At 42.9% G+C, this 15,139-nt stretch overlaps 1 protein-coding gene and 1 long non-coding RNA gene across 2 annotated transcripts in view; one reads left to right on the top strand and one right to left on the bottom strand.

Annotated features, from left to right (window-relative positions):
• The window catches only part of NAV2 (neuron navigator 2), a 767,943-nt gene that overhangs the window by 597,671 nt on the left and 155,133 nt on the right, over positions 1-15,139 (bottom strand). The window lies entirely within an intron of this gene.
• LOC105508606 lies at positions 2,289-6,833 on the top strand. The gene is made up of 3 exons (XR_001001299.1): positions 2,289-4,285; positions 5,109-5,237; positions 5,662-6,833. It is a non-coding gene; the product is annotated as an uncharacterized LOC105508606 (long non-coding RNA).

The following is a 15,139-nucleotide window of genomic DNA, read 5'->3' as shown; positions in this document are numbered from 1 at the left end:
CAAATCTTAAGTGCATTTGCATCTAATCCCTTTATAATCCTTTCTATGGAATAGAGTAAAAGCTGAGCAAGACATTCCAGCCTTCCCAGGGTGCACAGGACACACACACCCCTGCTCAAACTCCATAATGTAATCATCCAAGGTGCCTCCTTTGAGGGTTTGAGGCCCGACCATTCATGGTAATGACATAGTTCCTGTTCAAGATGATTTTGTGCACTTGCATGCGCACATGCACAAGCGCGCGCACACACACAAATAAACAATAGGGGACAAAACCTCCAAAGGAAAGTGAGTTGGCACAGACCTTAAGGGTTGCCTCACTCACTCATCCCCAACCCCATTTTACAGAAGAGGACACTGAATTCCAGAGTAAGGGACTGACGTGTCCTAATGCTCTGTCCTTTTTCTTTCTTGTTTCCTCATTTGTCATATGCAAATAATTTTTTCTATATTGCAGGGTGTTTGAGGATACAATGAGAAACACAAGCCCAGATATGTAGTAGATGCTTAGTAATTTTACTTTCTGTTCTTCCTTCTCAAACTACCAAGTTATGTAATAATTTTGTTTTGTTTGCTTTCTCCTGAACACTTAGTAGGACCACAATATTAAGGAAGCTAGGAAAGTTATGAAGGGCTCACCTTGCAAAGCATAAGTTTTCCCCCAGGGTAGATGGTGAGATTTTGGAGGTTTTACTTGCTAGTTTATTTATTTAACAAATTCAGAGTCAGACATTGTTATAGGCATTTGGGGATTCAATAGTGAATAAAACATTTATTGAGAGACACAAATCTTAAATCATTACACTCATAATCATTTAATTAAAATTCTGATTAAGTGATACAAAAGGCAGACAGGTGACTGTAGGAGTACATGAAGGGGAACTTAGAGTCTGGAGTGGAGGATAATCAGGGAAGGCTTCCCTGAAGAAGTAACATTTACATGTAGATATGGAGGGTGATTAGGAACTCGTCCAACAGTAAATGGGCCTGAGAATGAGAACTGCAAAGAGAAGCCCGGGAGGAGAGAGTAGAAACATGTGCAAAGGCCCTGAGGAGAGAAGGTACCTGCCACACTTAAATAACCAAACAGGATTAGCAAGAAGTCCAATGGGCTGGTTTTGTGCTTGTATGCTTATTTGTTTTTCTTTAGTTTGGAAGAGGACAAAGGTTAGCATCAACAGAGCCCTGGGGAGGAAGGGCCATTAGAGTGAGTAGTCAATGATTCAGCCTTGACCCATCCTGACCCTGATTCTGACCCATGGATCAGGCCAGGGTAGGAGTTGCTGTAACTCCAGAGGAATCAGCAGGACAGCCTCAGGAAGAGAAGGCTGAACCCCTGAGACAGAGCAAGGCCGGTCCACAGAGCAGCCCCCATCAGCACGTGCTTATTACAACAATCTCCCTCCTTCATCCCACCCCACCACTGGCCTTGATACAAAAGGAAGCAAAGTTTCCATTTCATCAAGGACCAATCTTTCAGAGTCAGTTGAAAGCCAGAAATGCATATCTCTTAGGCTTCATGTCTTTATTAATCCCCATCCCAGGGGCACTGTGTATAACGGTTAAAAGCCAGGGCTCTGGAGTTAGACTGCCTGAATTTGAATCCTGACATTGTCATTTACTAGCTGTGTGACCTCAGGCAAATCTCAACCTCTGTGTCCTGATCTATAACATGAGGATAACAATGGACTCACTGATAGGGTTGTTATAAAGATTAAATGAGATAATGTACACAACATAGGGACATATAGGTAGAAACTTTCAATAAATGGAAGCTTTATGATGATTATAATGATGGTGATTTCATTAATATCTCAGCATCATAGCAACCATGTAGTATCCATCTTCAATGCTCCAGAAACTGAGCTAAGCATTTCATATCCTTTCTTTCAAATGCTCCTCCAACTTTGGTGTAATGATCCCCATTTTCTAAATAAGGAGACAGGCTCAGAGGAGTTAAGTGATGCAGCTATATAGTGACACAGTGCAGATTCAAATTCAGGCTCCAAAAGTAGTCCACCCTCCACATTTCTATACCAAATTAGCCACTTCTCATCAAAAGCCTGTAAAATCCTGTTAATTACAACAAATTAGGATGAAGTCAGTTTATACTACCTGTTCATTAATTGGTAGATTTTTTTTTTTAACATCATTCCTTGTCCCAGGAGTACTCTCCAGGGGTCTATTACTACCATACACTTCTTTGGGGGAAATGAAACAACAGCTGGCCCTGCCAATCACCATGGCAACACTCCTGTAACTACTAGAACCATGCAACAGTAACTTTATACATACATACACATTCCAAATTTGCACTTAACTGCTATATTATGTATGTCCTTGTTCATGACACCACTTGGAGCTCAGGTAGAGGTATTTTCAATCACCTCCAACATCCCTTTCCCTCCTTGGACGTTTCCAAGACCCCGTCAAGCCTGGTACAGGTAGGGAGAGAGGTTGCTGGGGAGAACAGAACATTGCCAAGCTCTAGCGCCACATACTGCACTCTGGCAACATGTAAGTGGAGGGCAGGCATTATGGGTGTGTGACCTCTGCAATCACACAGGGCCTCATGCTCTGTGCTTGGTTCAATACTCTACTGGCACCATCTTGAAATTCTTGATGATTTTTGAACAAGGGGCTCCACACGTCCATTTATCAGTGAGCTCCTCAAATTATATAGCCAGTTTTGGGTGAGGACAAAGCAATGGACAGATACTGTGAAGTTCCTTTCTGGGTGGCATTTTCTCTTCCTTTTCTCCTTCCTTTCAGAGCTCCCAAGGCACCCCACATTCTCACTCAAGAGCTCTACCCGACCAAAACTGAATGGCCTTTCCTCAGGAAATCCAGCTATGCTAATGCCACCAGAACTGAGTCAGAACTCTGAACTCTACAAATACGGCTCCTCTGCATTGAGTGCGTGCTAGGTGCCAGGCACAACACTGAACTGGGACCAATACTATTTCTGATCTGGGAGATAGATAGGTACGATCAGCCCCATTTCACAGTTGAGGACACTGAGGCTCAGAGAGATTCAGTGACTTGTCTAAGGTCACACAGTGCATCAAACAAAATCTGATGAGCCTTCTCAAAGGCTCCTGATGCCACCTGCTTCCAGAACATTCTGGCACTCACCCTGCCTAGGTTGCTGCCCTGCCTGACTTGAGCTCAGGCAGTTCTGCCATTTGGGGCAGACTGGCTACAAGTCCTGGAGTATGGGCCCTTCCTAGCCCCATGCCTATAGTTTCTGGCTCCTCTTACCTCTTCCAGACTTGGATGAAAACACTCCCCAGCATGGGATGGGAACTGGTCTCCTGAGAGGCTGCCATCAGGACTGGGTGATACAATCCTGAAGTGCAGAAGAGTTAACTCCCACGAGGAAAACTTTGACCAGTGGAAAATAGGAGTTGAGAGGGAGCAGGACACATACATTCCTTCTTCCTCTCTCCATGGACTGCTTCATGATAGTCTGTCCTTGCAGCTCATCCACCTGAGTCCCATGTGTCATGCTGAGCGCTCTTGTGCAGTGACCTTCTGGGTGTCTCCATGGCTGTTTCTGACATAATAGCCATCAAGGAAACACACCACTTAATGTGGCTTCACATCCTTCTTTGCCTTACTTCCTTGTGTCTCACCTTTGCTGACATGAATTTGCATCTTCCAAACGAAACATCTCAGTTTTAATTTTTGCCCCAGGCTTTATCTTCTAGAGAAGCTAGCCTAATATACATGTAGGAAGGGCAGCCTTCCCACTCAGCCCAGGGTATGGTTCCACATCATTTAGGCTGGATGTGGAAATCGGCCACCTGCTTTGCTGTAAATGTGATTTGTGGTTCTCTGCTCTCCCACAGCTGTAGAAATGGCCCCCACCTGAGAGATGCAATGGCCATTCCAGCTTGCTGGCCAGCACAGACCTTCCTTCTCTTTCTCCCCATTCCATCTTCTCTCTCTCCCCATTCCATCTGTATGACCTGACCGCACCCCACCTTAAGGTATGGTTAATTGTTCACTAGTGACACTTGGCCCAAGTTGACCCAATAAATCTCTTCCTCTCTTGGGATTTTTAAACTCAGGACTGAGCGATTCCGTCTCAGCTTCTTTCTACATACTCTCTCCAAAACCACATACCCAGTGTCTACAGCTCTAAGAAATCCTGGGAGTGGTCAGTGGCCATCCTTTCTGTTATGTGGATAATGTCAATCTTCAGCGTGAGAGAAGAATTCCACCAATATGCAGAGAGAAACAGAGGCAGGAGCTACAGAGAATGTCCTAATGGCAGTCCCAGGTATGTGGCTTTCTGCATTCCAAAGCTTAACTGCTCTTCCACCCTCCCCAAGGTTCAATTGCTCTGTGTGCTCACACAGTAACCTCCATTAAATGTCCTTTGTGGCCTAATCCTATTCTAATTATGCTTCTGCCATTTGTGACAGATGGAAGCGCAGCTAGCACAGTGTATTCCACTGAGGAGTGAGATAATGGGGAGGTGGGAAGAGGCTAAGTTTTGGACTCCAACAGGTCTGGGTTTCAATCTCGAACTCCATCACTTTCTATCAGTGGACCATGGACGAGTCATTTAACCTCTCTGTGCCTGAAGTTCCTCGTCTGAAAATCAGAGGAATAACATCATGTTTCAAGGCAGATGTGAGGACTGAATTGGGACCAGGTTTACAAATAACATGCTTAGCACAGGGCCCATACACAAGCTGCTCAAAAATGTGGATTACTTTTTCCTGCCTTACATGCCAGGGTGAGGGGATATCCCTAAAGGCAGGCTTTGCTTCAGCCCCCAACCCCACTTGGTTGGATCAGAAAGCACTGTTGGTTACTATAAACTGTCCTAATTCCCAGCACTTTGGAAGGGGAAAACAAGACCTACGGGCCTTCCCCAGAAATCAGAGATTCAGAAACTCTCATCCCTGAAGCACACCTCTCAGATAGGATAGCTCCACCTTTCATACTGGACTGCTCTGAAAATCCTCAAGAGTGGTCACTCAGCTTGGACTTGAATATGCCTCCTAACAGGAACCTCCCTCCCCCCACAAAGCAGCACATTCCGTGTTTACATAACTCTGACATGAATAAAGGATTAAGTTTCCTTCCTCCATCAGGCTTGGAGTCTTTGACAGATTGGAAACTCCAGATTTCTATGACAGTAGGATTGAAGCCTTGAAAGATCCTAATGTCACCATCATGAGCCTAAAAGAGATCTTTGAAAAAGATACTACATGGATCATATGGCAGAAGCATGTTTAGTTTTGTACCAAACTGCCAAACTGTCTTCCCAAGTGGATATTTCATTTTGCAGTTCCACCAGCAATGAATGAGGATTCCTGTTTCTCCACATCCTCACCAGCACTTCATGTTGTCAGTCTTCTGGATTTTGGCCATTATAATAGATGTATAGTAGTGTCTCATTGTCATTTTAATTTGCATTTGCCTGATGACATAAGATGTGGAACTTCTTTTAATATGCTTATTTGCCATCCATATATCTTGGTGAGGTGTCTGTTAAGGTCTTTGGCCCACTTTTTAATCAGGTTTGTTTCCTTATTGCTGAGTTTTAAGAGTTCTTTGTATATTTTTGATAACAGTCCTCTATCAAATTGTCTTTTGCAATTATTTTCCCCACTTCTGTAGCTTGTCTTTTCATTCTCTTTACAGTGTCTTTCACAGAGAAGAAATTTTTAATTTCCAGTCATTATATTCATTGACATTCACCTCAAAGACTTGAAAATTATGTCCATACAAAAACTTGTACATGAGTATTTATTGTAGCTTTATCCACAATTGCCAAAACTTGTAAGCAGCCAAGATCTCCTTCAGTAGGTGAGTGTATCCATTATGGTATGTTCAGACTATGGAATGTTGTTCAGCACTAAAAGGAAATGAGCTATCAAGCCATGAAAAACATGGAGGAAACTCAGACACATATTACTAAGTGAAGGAAGCCAATCTGAAAAAGCTACACATTGTATGATTCCAGCCACATGACACTCTGGAGAAGGCCAAACTATGGCAACAGTAAAATAATCAGTGTTTCCTTGGGGTAGGAAGGAGGGAGAGATGAATAAGCAGAGCACAGATTTTTAGGGCAGTGAAACTACTGTGTATGATACCATAATGGTGGATACTTATCATTATACATTTGCCCAAACCCATACTGGGAACAACAGCAACAGTGAATCTAATGTAAACTATGGACTTTGGGTGATTATGATGTGCCAATGTAGGTTAATCAGTTATAACAAATGTGCTACTTTGGTGATAGATATTGATAATGGAGGAGGCTATATATGTGTGGGGGGCAAGGGGTATGTAGGAAATCTCTGTTAACTTCTGCTCCATTTTACTGTAAACCCAAGATGATTGCTCTCAAAAGAGGTCTATTCAAAAAGGCATTATATAACTCACTTTAACCAGGACCATGTTTACACAGTACTTTGTGTCCACACATCATGATCATAAGATCAAAATCATGTTGGAAACTGAAGAAAGAAAATTACTTGACAGTCTTCCAATCCAGAGACGAAGTCCAGCTCCCATCTCCTTGAATTCTGGTAGGTTCCATGCCTACTTCAACTAACGCAATATGGACACTGCCAGTTTCCAGAGCCAGGAGTTATGAAGCTGGCAGTTTGTATTCTCCGCTATTTGAAATACTGTCTCTGGGAGCAATGGACTCCAAACCCTGAAGCCACCATGTTAATGTGGCCGCATGCAGGTGTTCCAGCCAATAGTCCCAATTCATATGTAAGTTGCTTTGCTGGAGGGATGGCTTGAAAGCCTGCCTGAATTTCTGACCACAAAGTTATATCATAATAAAATGTTATCTTGAACTACTAAATTTTGGGGTGATTTGTTATGCAGTAAGAGATAACTGAAACAACCTTTGCCCCATCCAACAGACAGGAAAATAGAGGTAGAACGAGGTAAATGACTTGCCTAGATAGCTGGGCAACAAGTGCGCCTGGACTCCAAGACTTCTTATTCTTAGCCCCATTTTTCTACTTCATCTTAATTGCACTAAGAAAACCTGTAGCCGTCATCAGCAAAGCATACTCGCCTTTAGTTTTAACTAAGGTAACATTATCTGGCACTTCTGTAGCCTGGTGTCAGTAGAGTTCTTTGGCTGTGTTCTAAGGGCTGTATGTCCACTTACTTATTTAATCCTCAGAACAATCCTATGAGGTAAGTGCTATTATAATCTCTAAATTATCAATAGGGAAACTGAGGCACAGAATGATTAAGTAATTTGCCAAAGGTCATATAGCTGGAGGGAAGCAGAGCAGGGATTTGAACCCAGATATTTTTGTTCCTGAGACCATGTGCTTAACTACTGAGGCATATTGTTAATCAAAAAACCTAGGGTATCTTAGATCTCTTCCATTTATTAGATCTCTTCTTCACGGCCACTATGTGTGGCTCAGTGCCTCATATGGCTTCCACCATGAGTAATTTCTAAAAGGTCTCGAGAAGCTTTTAGGAGACTTGAGAACCATCGATTGTTCACTTACAACACAGAGCAAAGCTAAAACGGATATAAATGCTTTGTATCCAATTGGGTGCAGCATCTTTTTGTCTGCCTGAAACCCCAACAGAGAAGCCAGGGCCACCCAACGAATGCCACAATTAATTTCCCAGAGCGCAATATTGCCTGTGGGAAGAGGAGGCGCCGGCTCATTTCTTATTCATGAAGTAACACTGCCAAGCTTCATTTGCATGAAGTAATTTCTGCTGCTGCTACCCTACCATAAAATAAATCCATTTCTCCTACAGTATCTAGTATCTTTACACTAAGAGAAATGAGTAAGCAATATGTGCTATAAGAACACAACCTTTAGACCATTTTAATCAGAAACATGTCTGTAGCTAGCAATAAGTGATTTTATAGGAATATAAAATCTTTTGGGCTCAATGTACTCAAGGGAAACTCTGCCTCAAGGTCTGTTTTTGGGAATGTGTTTAGCATTTCTTCCTGCTTGACCAAACTCTGAGGTTTTACAACCAGAGGAGTTGTGGAATTAGAGCTACTGTACCATCGTCCAGAAAGAAAAAGGAAAAAACAAAAAGAAGAAAGGGAGGCAGGTTAGTAGCCAACCAAATCCTAATTAGATGAGTTACTAGAAATGTCGATGACTCCATGTATATAGAGACAATAGTGGTCCTGCAAAGATATCCACACCTTAGTTGCTGGAACCTGTGAATATATTACACTCAAAAGGGACTGTGCAAATGTAATTAAGATTAAGGACCTTGAGATGGGGAGAATATTGTGTATTATCCAGGTGAGCATAATCTAATCATGTGAATCCATAAAAGTGGAGAAACTTTCCCCACTGTAGACACTCAGAGAGAGATGTGATTACAGATGAATGTTCAGAGAGAGGCAAGGTTGATGGCTTTGAAGATGGAAGAAAGAGCCATGAACCAAGGAATGTGGGCACCCCTTAGGAGTTGGAAAAGTCAAGGAAACAGAATTTGCCCCTAGAACACCCAGAAAGAAACACAGCCCTTCCAACGCCTTGATTTTAGCCCAGTGAGACCCTGTCAGACTTCTAACCTATGAAAGTATAAAATAATAAGTTTCTGTTGATTCAAGCCACTATATTTGTAGTAGTTTATTACAGCAGCCATTGAAAATTAGTATACTTTGTATGGAAAGATCTTTGCCACTCACTAGCTGTGTGACCCAGCCTGAGCAACCTTACCCATCAGAACTAGAATTCCTCAGGGAATCAGAGCAAATTAGATAAAGCGTCTGAAAGTTTTATAAGTCTTAAAGGGCATTGCAGAGATAAGATTTTAATATCATTAGTATTGTTATTCCAGTCAATTATACTCTGTTCAAGGGATAGCCCAGGAGGAATGGCTGGAACTTTCTAGTTCATAATTCTTAAACATAATTTAAGCAACTAATACCATCTTCCTCCTGACCAAATATTTTTCATAGGTGATAAAAGTAAATTTAAAAAAAGACAAGAGGTGCTTAATCATTTCTTCAGGACACTTTTCAAGCTCTATCCTGGATAGTAATTGGGGATGGGAATGGATGTATCAGCTTTTTATTGGCACACTAACAGTATGTTACAAACTACCCTGAAAGTCTGTATTTAAAAACAAGAAGCATTTATTTCACTTATGAGTCTGTAGCTCTGTGATCTTGGGTGGGTGTGGCTGGACACTGCTGGCTGTGGCTCAGCTCACGCTTATGACACAGTCAAATGGCTGTTGGATGACTGGTCCCTTCTCCACATGCCTCTCACCCTTCACCAGACCATCCTGAGCAGCTTCTCATGGCCATGGAATAGCAGCAACAGTGGAAATGTCCCAAGGTCTTTGTACGCCTCTGCATATATCTCCTAAAATACCATTGGCTAAGACATGTCACTTGGCCAGACTCAGAACCAAGTGGTTCTTTAGCAAAAGAAAATGCAAAGTGATGTGGCAAAAGGGCATGGAGAGGATGTGTGTGTGTGTGTGTGCACGTGGTTGTGTGTGTGTGTGCGCAGTTGTGTGTGAGTGTGTATAGAATCAGGGCCACTGATAGAGTCAATTTACTACAGAGAAAAGCAAAGGAAATTTGCTTTAGTTAAAATTTATTAAAGGCCTACTGTATGCTAGGAACTCATCTAAGGGATAGGAGATAAACATAATCTACCCTATGCAGGGAATTTATATTCTAATAGAGTGTCTGAGATGAGTGCCTAAGGGGCAAAAGAGCAACATTTGATGTGCTCCTATAACCTGCCAGGCCTGGGCCAGGCACTGAGGTGTGAACCTTATATTATCACATTTACTCTACACAATAACCCTGAAAGGTGGGTGTTATGCTTATCCCTATTTAATAGACAGGGAAACCAAGACTCAGCAAGGTTAAGCTGTCTACATGCCCAAGTTCAAGATACAGAGATACATCTATCTCATTCCAAACCCCAGATTCATTCTGCTACACTCTGTAAAGCATTCCTTCACTGACTCAACAAATATTAAAGTGCCTCTGTGCCAGGCACTGTTCACCTCTCCTTAGAAACGACTCACAACATTTCTCCCTTTGAATATCTGTCAGATTTCACCAACTGCAAACAGAATCCCTGCCCTTTCCCACCTTGACCCCTGTGTGGGGTCAGCATGGTTAAGAGATGCTAAGTAACTCCTTTAAAAACAACAACAACAACAACAATAACAACAACCCTCTAGCAGGAGCAATTTATTATCATTACTGTAACCTCTGGTTCACTTCAATCTTAGGTTCCTGGCCTTTTATTTATAGTGGTTTCAAAGAGGTTCCACGTCATTAATTGCTCACCATTTAGACCAATTAGATGAGGTTAGAACTTCAGGGTAAATCAGCCCACACAGGTGGCAAAGGCAGCTGTGCCCGCCTGGTGTACTGGCTCTGCCTTTTAAGAATTATAATAGCCCAGAGGTCGTATGAACAGGTTGGTTGGGCTGTATGGCTCGCATAAAATGAATGAGCTATAGACAGATGTTGACTGTGGACTGAATTTCAACAACACAGACTTGAACATGGTGAGAAGTTTAAACTAATGATTTAACCATAGTACTTTGCTATTCAGTGAGAAAAAAACCTTGGGAGAAAAGCTTATAACAGAGCTGTCAACCTAGTGAATTAAACCTGGCTGAACAAAGCTTTGTACATCTGATTGTGATGTGACATCCAACAGCATATGCAGAACCCAGATTCTTGAGAAGAAGAATCCACTTCAGAGCAAGGACCTTAGCTTTCCATCTTTGGAACACAGCAGACAATAGTAGCTCAATAAATATTTGAGTGAGTAAATATGTAGATGAATGAACAGATGGATAGATGGGCAGGCAGATAGATGAAAGAATGTAACAGAATAAAATATGGAAATGAACAGGTAGGAATAAATATTTTTTAATAAACAAATGGATTTGTGAGTTTTAAAAAATTAAGTTACAAGACAGTTATGGGGGTGGATGGGAAAAGGAAGAAAACATTTATTGAATACCTTCTGTATGTCAACACTTAATGTATGTATTTTCTCACTGAGTTCTAACTGCACCTTTCCAGAGATGCCTTAATCATCTTCTGCTCAAGAAAACCATACTGAGGCTCAGAGAGTTTCCTCAGGGGACCTGGCCAAAAACACCACAGTTCAAACCTAAGTCTGCCAATTTTCTAAAGACTGTGCCCTCCCCCTTTTGTGGACCAACCTTCTGGTGTGTTAGATGAGGAAACTAAGGCAGGGAGAAATAGAATGATTTGACCACATCAGTGGCCCATGTGTAATAAGATAGGGGATGCTGCCTAGATTTGTTGTCCTCTTCTCTGGAGGAGCCACATGGTGAATAGGGATAGCCCAGAGAGACTAGAGCCATCAGGGCAGCACGCAGAGTGCTCGGAGCCTGGAGTCTGGAGCCAGGCTGCTGTGTCTGAATCCTGACTCCATCACTTCCTAAGTGCATGTCCTTGTGCAAGTCACTTAACTTCTCAGTGCATCAGTTTCTTTATGTGTGAAATTAGGATGATGACAAAACGAACTCAGAATTATTGTGAGCACAAAATGAGCTCTGATAGTGCCTGGCTCAGAATCTGCAAGCAATAAGCATTAGCACCTTTCTTCTTAGAGTCTGCTGTTCCAAGCCACTTTTAATATTTTGCATTCCCAAACCTGACAATCCCTGACTTAACACCTTGATGGAGCAGAGGACTTTCTGCTAGTTGGTGTGTGCTTGGAAGCACAGAGCTGGGCTAACCAAGACATTCCAAAAGGGAATTCCATTTTCTGTCTGTGGCTTTAGGGTCACAAATTCAGGTGGCGTGCTCACCTGTAGGTTAGCAAAATGTATTCACTCCCACCTCATGATTAATGATTCCTGAAAGCTCAGAACCATGTGGACCCTGAGGTCAAGGCCTGCAGCTGTTTGTCTAACCATGGAAGAGTAGGGACAATATACTAAAAACAAGAAGAGAACCTGGGTAATCTCAGGCTATGAAAAGCCAAGGAATAACAAACACACTAGACCACTCTAAGGAGGCTCCCATCCCACACTCACATTCTAAAGACTCCCACTCACCAGGGGAATTAACCATTTTTTCCATCATGTTCTGGCATCTTTAATCTCTGTCAAGGGGCCAAATCCCAGATAAAGGGTAGAGGGAGCTACCCGTTATTGAGCACCTACTATATACCAGACTATGTTTTACTTCACAAATTCTTATATGGCACTTACAATGTTCTGGGCACAGTCTAAGCACTTTCCAAAAATTAACTCGTTCAATCCTCATAACAACCTGTGAGGCCGAGACTATCATTACTGCCATTTTACAGAAGCAGAAAGAGATGCACAGAGAGGTGAAGAAACTTGCTCAAAGTAAAACAGCCAATATGTGGTAACATTAGGATTCAACCCCTTAAGTTCTGCACTTTAGAATGGGTACCTGCTGGCATGTGTACTATCTTTAATTCTAAGAGCAAACAGGATGGTGGCTATTATACTCTACAGACGAGGGATCCAAGGCATAGAAGGATTAGATAACATATCCACACACAAATGGTAAAAGTCCAGGGTAACCCCAGGTCTGGATGAACTCAATGCCATTCCCTTGTCATTGGGAGCCAACCTAGCCTTAAGCAAAAACAGTCAAGAAAACTGTTTTTGTCTGTTTGTTTTGTTTTTGTTTTTGTTTTTCAGTGATCACATTGCAAACTTTTTGGAATCATGCTAATTTCATGTCATTTTAAAATAACTTGTTCATTTGATAACATTATGGTAGCCAGCCTCTAAGATGGTCCTCAATGATCCTTGCCACCTAATATTCAGGCCCTTGTGTAGCACTGCTCACCCTGAACAGGACTAACGTGTGTAACAAACAGGATGCTGCCAACCTGATGTGTTGTGTGACTTCGGCAGCTAGATCATGAAATACACTGAGGCATCTGCCTTGTTCTTTCTTGAAGCACTTGCTCTGGGGGAAGTCAGTTACCATGTTGTTAGCATACTCAAGCAGCCCTGACAAGGAACTGAGGCCTTCTCTTGCAATCAGCACTAACTTGCCAGGCATGTGGGTAAATTGTCTCAGAAACAGGTCCTCCAGCCCCAGTCGAGCCTCCAGATGAATGCAGCCCCAGCGAACATCTTGACTGCAACCTCATGAGGGACCTTGAGCTGAAACCACCCAGCTAGGCTGCTCCTGGGTTCCTGACCCAAAACAATGGAGAGGTAATAAATGTTTATTGTTTTAAGCTGTGAAGTTTTGAGGGTAATTTATTACAAAGCAACAGATAACTAATCATTACATATACATTTTTTAATCTTTGGGGAGGCTTTTTTAGTCAGAGAAAAACATCCTAAGAAAAATAGTCTTGAGGTGGCACGAAGATGGCCAAATAGGAAGAGCTCCAGCCTCCAGCTCCCAGCATGAGTCACACAGAAGTCGGGTGATTTCTGTGTTTCCAACTGAGGTACCAGGTTCATCTCACTGGAGCGTGTCCAACAGTGAGTGCAGACAGTGGGTGTGGCCCAGTGAGTGAGAGTGGAAGCACGGCGAGGCATCGCCTCACCTGAGAAGCACAAGGGGGAAGGGAATTCCTTTTCCTAGCCAAGGGAAACTGTGACACACAACACCTGGAAAATCGGGTCACTCCCACCCTAATACTGCACTTTACTAAGGGTCTTAGCAAATGGCACACCAGGAGATTATATCCCACACCTGGCCCAGAGGGTCCCACGTCCATGGAGCCTCCCTCATTGCTAGCAGAGCAGTCTGAGATCTAACTGTAAGGTGGCAGCGAGGCTGGGGGAGGGGCACCCGCCATTACTGAGGCTTAAGTAGGTAAACAAAGCCTCCGGGAAGCTCGAACTCAGTGGAGCCCACCGAAGCTCAAGGAGGCCTGCCTGCCTCTGTGGACTCCACCTCTGGGGACAGGGCATAGCCAAACAAAAGGTAGCAGAAGCCTCTGCATATGTAAATGTCCCTGTCTGACAACTTTGAAGAGAGTAGTAGTCCTCCCAGCATGGAGTGTGAAATCTGAAAACGGATAGACTGCCTGCTCAAGTGGGTCCCTGACTCCCAAGCAGCCTAACTGGGAGATATCCCCCACTAAGGGCAGACTGACACCTCACACCTCACACGGCTGGGTACACCTCTGAGACGAAGCTTCCAGAGGAACAATCAGACAGCAACTTTTGCTGTTCAACAATATTCACTCTTCTGCAGCCTCCACTGCTGATACCCAGGCAAACAGGGTTTGGAGTGGACCTCGAGCAAACCCCAACAGACCTGCAGCTGAGGGTCCTGACTGTTAGAAGGAAAAATAACAAACAGAAAGGACATCCACACCAAAACCCCATTTGTACGTCGCCATTATCAAAGAACAAAGGTAGATAAAACCACAAAGATGGGGAAAAAGCAGTGCATAAAAGCTGGAAATTCTAAAAATCAGAGCACCTCTCACCCTCTAAAGGAATGCAGCTCCTCGCCAGCAATGGAGAAAAGCTGGACGGAGAATGACTTTGATGAACTGAGAGAAGAAGGCTTCAGACAATCAACCTTCTCCGAGCTAAAGGAGGAATTATGAAACCAGTACAAAGAAACTAAAAACCTTGAAAAAAGACTTGATGAACGGCTGACGAGAATAACCAATGTAGAGAAGTCCTTAAACGACCTGATAGAGATGAAAACCATGACACGAGAACTATGTGACAAATGCACAAGCTTCTAACCAACTCGATCAACTGCAAGAAAGGGTATCAGTGATTGAAGATCAAATGAATGAAATGAAGTGAGAAGAGAAGTTTAGAGAAAAAAGAGTGAAAAAAAAAAATGAACAAAGCCTCCAAGAAATACAGGACTTTGTGAAAAGACCAAATCTATGTCTGATTGGTGTATCTGAAAGTGAAGAGGAGAATGGAGCCAAGTTAGAAAACACTCTACAGGATATCATCCAGGAGAACTTCCCCAAACTAGCAAGGCAAGCCAACATTCAAATTCAGGAAATAAAGAGAATGCCATAAAGATACTCCTCGAGAAGAGCAACTCCAAGACACATAATTGTCAGATTCACCAAAGTTGAAATGAAGGAAAAAATGTTAAGGGCAGCCAGAGAGAAAGGTCGGGTTACCCACAAACGGAAGCCCATCAGACTAACAG

Source organism: Colobus angolensis, unplaced genomic scaffold, assembly GCF_000951035.1.
Source record: "Colobus angolensis palliatus isolate OR3802 unplaced genomic scaffold, Cang.pa_1.0 Scaffold164, whole genome shotgun sequence".
In the NCBI taxonomy this organism is placed as follows: Eukaryota; Metazoa; Chordata; class Mammalia; order Primates; family Cercopithecidae; genus Colobus; species Colobus angolensis.
Note: the sequence above shows the minus strand (reverse complement) of the source record. Positions and strands in the feature narration are given on the sequence as shown.